The sequence below is a fragment of the Quercus suber genome, unplaced genomic scaffold (assembly GCF_002906115.3).
Source record: "Quercus suber isolate HL8 unplaced genomic scaffold, Cork oak 2.0 scaffold_3B, whole genome shotgun sequence".
NCBI lineage: Eukaryota > Viridiplantae > Streptophyta > Magnoliopsida > Fagales > Fagaceae > Quercus > Quercus suber.
The window spans coordinates 625,018-632,615 of record NW_027071805.1 but is presented as its reverse complement, the minus strand read 5'-3'; the positions used below and the strand labels follow the sequence as shown (position 1 = coordinate 632,615).

Genomic DNA, 7,598 nt, shown 5'->3' with positions numbered 1-7,598 from the left:
CACATATATTTTAGAATTAGCATTAGAAACAAGATGCATGTCCAAAATAATAAAGTCAACAAGAAAACAAAATTTGTCCACTTGAACCAGAACATCCTTAACAACACCCTTTGGAACAATCACAGATCGATAGGCAAGTTGTAAAATTATAGAAGTGGGTTTTAAGTCACCTAGACCTAATTCCTCATACACTGAATACAAGAAAAGATTCGCTGTTGCTGCAAGATCAAGCAAAGCTTTCTCTATTTTAGAATTACCAATCACACATGAAATAGTGGGACAACCTAGATCTTTAAACTTTGGAGGTCTATTATTTTGAATGATTGCACTAACTTGTTCAGTCAAAAATGTCTTCTTATGTACATTAAGTTTATGCTTAACAGTACAGAAATCTTTTGAAATTTTAGCATATGATGGAATTTCCTTTATGGCATCCAAAAGAGAAATGTTCACTTTAACTTGCTTAAGAACTTCAAGGATTTCAAATTTTTGATTCACTTTTTGAGGGGGAATCAACCTTTGGGGAAAAGGAGTAGGGATAGGACACGTTTTAATTTCATAAGAGTAAGCTCAAGGACCTCATCACTACTCTTTATTTTGGAAGATTCTTCATGTTTATTGATTTTAGGAATATTTTTTTCGGTGATTTTTCCACTACAAAGAGTAGTTACAGGTTTAACTTAACTCACTTTATTTTCAGAGAAACTACAATCATCAACACAAAATTGACCTTAGGGGTTTGGTTGTGGTTGAAATGGAAACTTACCCTATTCTGTTGTGCTCATGTATGTGGTCAATTTAGTGAGAGTGCCCCTAATGTCATTTATGGCTTGTGAGTTCTGATTATTAATGGTGGATTGAGTTTGCATGAATTGTTGCAAAGTGTCCTTAAGACTCTTCTTTGGAGGTGGATTATAGGGGAAAAAATTTAAAGAACCATGTGTAGGAGGTGCAACCACATTATCATTCCTCCAACTAAAATTTGGGCGATTCCTCCAACCTAAATTGTATGTCTCTAAATAGGGAGAAAGGCATGATTTTTTCACCATGTTCATAGCATTTGCTTGATCATGCAACACCTTTTTAAAAGCTGGAATTGTAGGACATTCATTGGTAAGGTGTTCCATGGTCTTACAAATTCTACAAATCTCATCAATTTTAGGCATAGTATTGACTCCATTGGTTTTCCTTAATTCCATGGCTTCAAGCTTCCTAGTTTTACTAGCCACCCTAGCACTAAGGTCATCATCTTCCTTAAGTTGGTACTTACCACCCCCAAAGGGGTTGATAGATGCTCTAGACCTATCTGAGGTATCAGTGGTATCCCAAGATTGGGCTTTCTCAGCTAAGAGATCAAAATAATCAAAAGCCTCATCAAGATCTTTATTCAAAGACTCTTCATTGCACATCATCTCTACAAATTGGCACATCTTTGGAGTTAAAACTTCATAGAAAATCCTAATTATACACCAAGTTCCATAGCCATGATGTGGACAAGCATTAAGCAAATCTTTAAATCTTTCCCAACATTGATAAAATGTCTCATAATCTTTTTGTGAAAAATCCATTATTTGTCTTTTAAGTGCGTTAGTCCCATGAATTGGAAAAAATTTCTTTAAAAACTCAGTTTGCATCTCTTGCCAAAGTACCAATTAACCTAGGTCTCAAAGAATTAAGCCAAGTTTTTGCCTTGTCCTTGAGAGAAAAAGGAACAACTTCAACCTAATGGTCTCTTCATTACATGATTGGTCATGGAAAGTAGAACATACCTCCTCAAATTCCTTAAAGTGTAGGTAAGGATTTTCATAATCTAAGCCATGAAATTTAGGAAGTAATGAAATCATACCAGGCTTAAAATTAAAATTATTTGCATTAGTCGGAAAAATGATGCATGATGGTGCACTATTCCTAGTAGGTTGCAAATAATCCCTGAGAGTTCTAATGAGTTGATGAGCATGGAAGTTTTCATTATTTAAATTATTCTCATCACCATGATTACTCTCTAAGTCCACCATGATATCAAGTGTGTGAGAATATGTGAAAGAATTTGATAAATTGCGAAACAAATTATTAGACTCAGTTCTAACCAAGCGATTATCACTATCACGACACCAATCATGCATGCAATAGTAAAGCAAGAAAGAAAAAGAAAAGAAAAGAAAATAAATACCTTTAACAATAAAAAAATAAAAAATAAAAAATAAACAAAAAAAAAAAACTAAACTAAACTACTTAAAAAGAAAAGTGCTGGAGAGATATTACCAAATATGTGAAGAAATTTAATGCCAAAAACCTCTTCAAACGAAGTGGAACGCTTCTCTAATCGCCTAATTCCCGGCAACAGCACCAAAAACTTGCTGTTACTTAAATAATGCTCTCAAGTGCAGGATTGTCACAAAGTAATAGCTCAGTAAGTCCGAGGTCGAATCCACAGGGAAAAGGGAATTGATTAGCAAACCACAAGAGAATAAAACTAAAATAATAAAGTTTAATTGAAGAGATTTTTGATGGTTTAGTAAAGTTAATTTAAATTGAGAGAAAATAAAAATACATTAAGGCGCTAAGGTTTAGGGATCCACACACAACACATCTATTGATAGTCTTAACAATATTTATTTTATAACTTAACTAAAATTCATATGAATCTTTGACATCACAAAGTCTAGAGAAGAAGAAAGTGATTGGAAGAATGTAAAGTTGACACAAAATGTACGTGGAAAACCCTAAGAAAGGGATGAAAAACCACGGTTTGAGCAAGAAAGAATCATTCTTGTTCTATTTATCTTTGTATTGTATGGAAAAAGAGGTAACCCTTGTACAATAAGAATGCTCTTCCTTAAAAAAGAGACCTTGTTTTCTACCTTTCTATTTTGTCAACTTTCTACTCTCTTCTCAAAAGATCTACTTGGATTCTTACCCTAAAAGTTTAGCTATATGTTCCTCTTATAATCTAAGGAATATGGTTGAGTACAAAGAAAGGTGTCAAGTCATCATTTATCTATTTTGGACCTTACCACAGCTGGGGTACTATTTGGTGACTAGAGGAGAGAGAGTACACTAACATCAGCACTGTGGCATGCGTGTAGGTGACTTTTCCACTACCTGGGGAACAACTCTTGGGCAATGAGAAGGACATCAAGAGAATTGTGGGAGATACACATGTCCCTGGCATGGTCCAACATGCTCTTAGCCAATAAGGGGTGTTTCTATAGTTGTTGACCTTAAAAGGTCATGAGTGCTTGAGTACTATGTTAGATGCATATTTTACTTCCTTCCCAAGGCAGTCACGCCTTTGGCACGGGCTAAGGACAGAACTTTGTAGCCAACATTTCTTCTTCCTTTGCTTACAGCCACTCCACGTGTAAGGTTCGGATCCAACCACATATACATTCTCTCATGCCTTAGTTGGTGTACTATACAACATCTTTTCCATTATTCTCATCCAAATCTTCAACTAGTAACAATAAAAAGTTGCGTACTTTTTTAAAAAATTGAAAATTCTATACTTAAACTTAGAACTAGAAATTAATCAAGCTTAGGGAAAAAAAACTTATTTATATTCGTTTGTTTAATAAACAAGTCAAACTCAAGCTCTAGTTTAGGCTTGACTATTAAATGAGCCAACCTCAAACATAATAATGCATTCGTGAATAAAATCGTGAATATGAGACTCGATTTAACTATATATATATATATATAATCTCATATTTTATATGTATACTTGTCTAAAAATATACTTCAATATACATGGTATTAGATTTTGAAAGTTTCTATATAGGTTTATATGATATTACCTTATTAGTTGTATTCATTGATAATATCAACATTTGCTTTGTATACCTTTTCAGTAAAAAAAAAAAAAAAAATTTGGTTTGTTTGCTCTATTTGCAGCTTGAAACTTGTAACAGTTAGGACGAATGTGTCCAGACTTTCCACAAAAATGACAAACCCAAGCAGGTTTACAATGCATCTTGTCCTTAGAAAAGGTAGAATCCTTAGGTTTAGACTCTCCTAGATCAACCCTAATCTTTCTAGGGGTGAAACTTCTACAGGTCTGACAACCTCACTCACAGGGGTTTGACAGTTTCACTCACAACCTCACTCACGGAAGATTCAAAAGAAGATGAAGGAACAAAGTTCATGGAATGTGGTGCAGATTCAGAGATGCTTTCAACATATCCTAAACCAGATTTGTCAGAATGATACTTTTGAACATTCAACATTTGATCAAGTTTAAAACTAGCAGATCTAGCAACAGATAAATCATGTTCCAAAGTTTTAACTTTATCAAGCAAAAACATGTTCTCAGATTTCACATGGTTCAAAAGATCATTAGCATCAAATAACTTAACAAGCAAAATTTTCTTATCAAGCTTAAGAGAATCAATTTTCTTCAGGCCAAGTTCAACATTCATAGCATCCTTTGCAGCAACTTTGCAAAGTTTATTATAGGTCTCTCAAAGATCTGCATCTTCAGAGAGTTCCCCATTAGAAGTGTTCTCTTTAACAGATACGCTTTCATTGACTACAGCAGTAGCAGTGAAAGTAATGAAGTTTCCATCCTCGTCACATCCAAACTCATTATCAGAAACCTCATTATCACTAAGGGTTACAGCCATAGTTTTACCCTTAGACCTCAAGAATGTAGGACATTCAGATTTAACATGACCATACCCTTGACAGCCAAAACACTTAGCACCCAAAGAATTGTTTGAAGATTGACCAACTTTTTCTCTAGGTCTTTCAAAGTTATTAACCTTAATGGGATCATTCTTTCTAAAGTTTCTAGGTTCAGTAGTGTTTGTTCCTCTTGCCTTTCTGTTGTTATTCCTAAGAAAGTTTCTAAAGTTCTTGGCAAGGTACGCAATCTTTGTAGCAGAGAGTTCACCATCAAATCCACCAACATCAACATCGTCAACAGACTTAAGAGCTATTGATTTGGATTTGTTTGCCTTGGGTAGGTCAGACTCATAGGACTAAAAAGATCCTACAAGCTCATCAACAGGGATGGAGTCCACATCCTTACTATCAGTAATGGCAGTCACTTTGGGTCTAAAGTCTTCAGTTAAAGATCTAAGTATCTTCCTAATAATTTTAGGTTGATCATAGATTTCACCCAAATTAAAAGCAGAATTAACAATATCATTCAATTTAGCATAGAATTCATCAAAAGATTCATCATCAGACATTCTAATGCTTTNAGAGAAAAAGGAACAACTTCAACCTAATGGTCTCTTCATTACATGATTGGTCATGGAAAGTAGAACATACCTCCTCAAATTCCTTAAAGTGTAGGTAAGGATTTTCATAATCTAAGCCATGAAATTTAGGAAGTAATGAAATCATACCAGGCTTAAAATTAAAATTATTTGCATTAGTCGGAAAAATGATGCATGATGGTGCACTATTCCTAGTAGGTTGCAAATAATCCCTGAGAGTTCTAATGAGTTGATGAGCATGGAAGTTTTCATTATTTAAATTATTCTCATCACCATGATTACTCTCTAAGTCCACCATGATATCAAGTGTGTGAGAATATGTGAAAGAATTTGATAAATTGCGAAACAAATTATTAGACTCAGTTCTAACCAAGCGATTATCACTATCACGACACCAATCATGCATGCAATAGTAAAGCAAGAAAGAAAAAGAAAAGAAAAGAAAATAAATACCTTTAACAATAAAAAAATAAAAAATAAAAAATAAACAAAAAAAAAAAACTAAACTAAACTACTTAAAAAGAAAAGTGCTGGAGAGATATTACCAAATATGTGAAGAAATTTAATGCCAAAAACCTCTTCAAACGAAGTGGAACGCTTCTCTAATCGCCTAATTCCCGGCAACGGCACCAAAAACTTGCTGTTACTTAAATAATGCTCTCAAGTGCAGGATTGTCACAAAGTAATAGCTCAGTAAGTCCGAGGTCGAATCCACAGGGAAAAGGGAATTGATTAGCAAACCACAAGAGAATAAAACTAAAATAATAAAGTTTAATTGAAGAGATTTTTGATGGTTTAGTAAAGTTAATTTAAATTGAGAGAAAATAAAAATACATTAAGGCGCTAAGGTTTAGGGATCCACACACAACACATCTATTGATAGTCTTAACAATATTTATTTTATAACTTAACTAAAATTCATATGAATCTTTGACATCACAAAGTCTAGAGAAGAAGAAAGTGATTGGAAGAATGTAAAGTTGACACAAAATGTACGTGGAAAATCCTAAGAAAGGGATGAAAAACCACGGTTTGAGCAAGAAAGAATCATTCTTGTTCTATTTATCTTTGTATTGTATGGAAAAAGAGGTAACCCTTGTACAATAAGAATGCTCTTCCTTAAAAAAGAGACCTTGTTTTCTACCTTTCTATTTTGTCAACTTTCTACTCTCTTCTCAAAAGATCTACTTGGATTCTTACCCTAAAAGTTTAGCTATATGTTCCTCTTATAATCTAAGGAATATGGTTGAGTACAAAGAAAGGTGTCAAGTCATCATTTATCTATTTTGGACCTTACCACAGCTGGGGTACTATTTGGTGACTAGAGGAGAGAGAGTACACTAACATCAGCACTGTGGCATGCGTGTAGGTGACTTTTCCACTACCTGGGGAACAACTCTTGGGCAATGAGAAGGACATCAAGAGAATTGTGGGAGATACACATGTCCCTGGCATGGTCCAACATGCTCTTAGCCAATAAGGGGTGTTTCTATAGTTGTTGACCTTAAAAGGTCATGAGTGCTTGAGTACTATGTTAGATGCATATTTTACTTCCTTCCCAAGGCAGTCACGCCTTTGGCACGGGCTAAGGATAGAACTTTGTAGCCAACATTTCTTCTTCCTTTGCTTACAGCCACTCCACGTGTAAGGTTCGGATCCAACCACATATACATTCTCTCATGCCTTAGTTGGTGTACTATACAACATCTTTTCCATTATTCTCATCCAAATCTTCAACTAGTAACAATAAAAAGTTGCGTACTTTTTTAAAAAATTGAAAATTCTATACTTAAACTTAGAACTAGAAATTAATCAAGCTTAGGGAAAAAAAACTTATTTATATTCGTTTGTTTAATAAACAAGTCAAACTCAAGCTCTAGTTTAGGCTTGACTATTAAATGAGCCAACCTCAAACATAATAATGCATTCGTGAATAAAATCGTGAATATGAGACTCGATTTAACTATATATATATATATATAATCTCATATTTTATATGTATACTTGTCTAAAAATATACTTCAATATACATGGTATTAGATTTTGAAAGTTTCTATATAGGTTTATATGATATTACCTTATTAGTTGTATTCATTGATAATATCAACATTTGCTTTGTATACCTTTTCAGTAAAAAAAAAAAAAAAAAACATTTGCTTTTCAGTAAAAATTCATAAATTTGTGAATGAGTAAAAAAATTTAGTCATGATCCATCTCAATACGGGGTCAAGGATCGCACTAAGGTGTTTAAACCACAAAGAGTGCACCTGCTCTGATACCAATTGAATGTTCAAAATGTGTGTAAAACACAATGAACGTTTTGACCCCCAAATTACAAATTACCAATTCAAGCTTATAATCAAACAATTAATGTGCGAA

At 33.7% G+C, this 7,598-nt stretch overlaps 1 non-coding gene across 1 annotated transcript; it reads left to right on the top strand.

Annotated features, from left to right (window-relative positions):
* The first annotated feature begins 1,479 nt into the window (after positions 1-1,479).
* On the top strand, positions 1,480-1,586 carry LOC112026487 (small nucleolar RNA R71). Its single transcript, XR_002884371.1, has one exon. It is a non-coding gene; the product is annotated as a small nucleolar RNA R71 (small nucleolar RNA).
* The last annotated feature ends 6,012 nt before the right edge of the window (positions 1,587-7,598 follow it).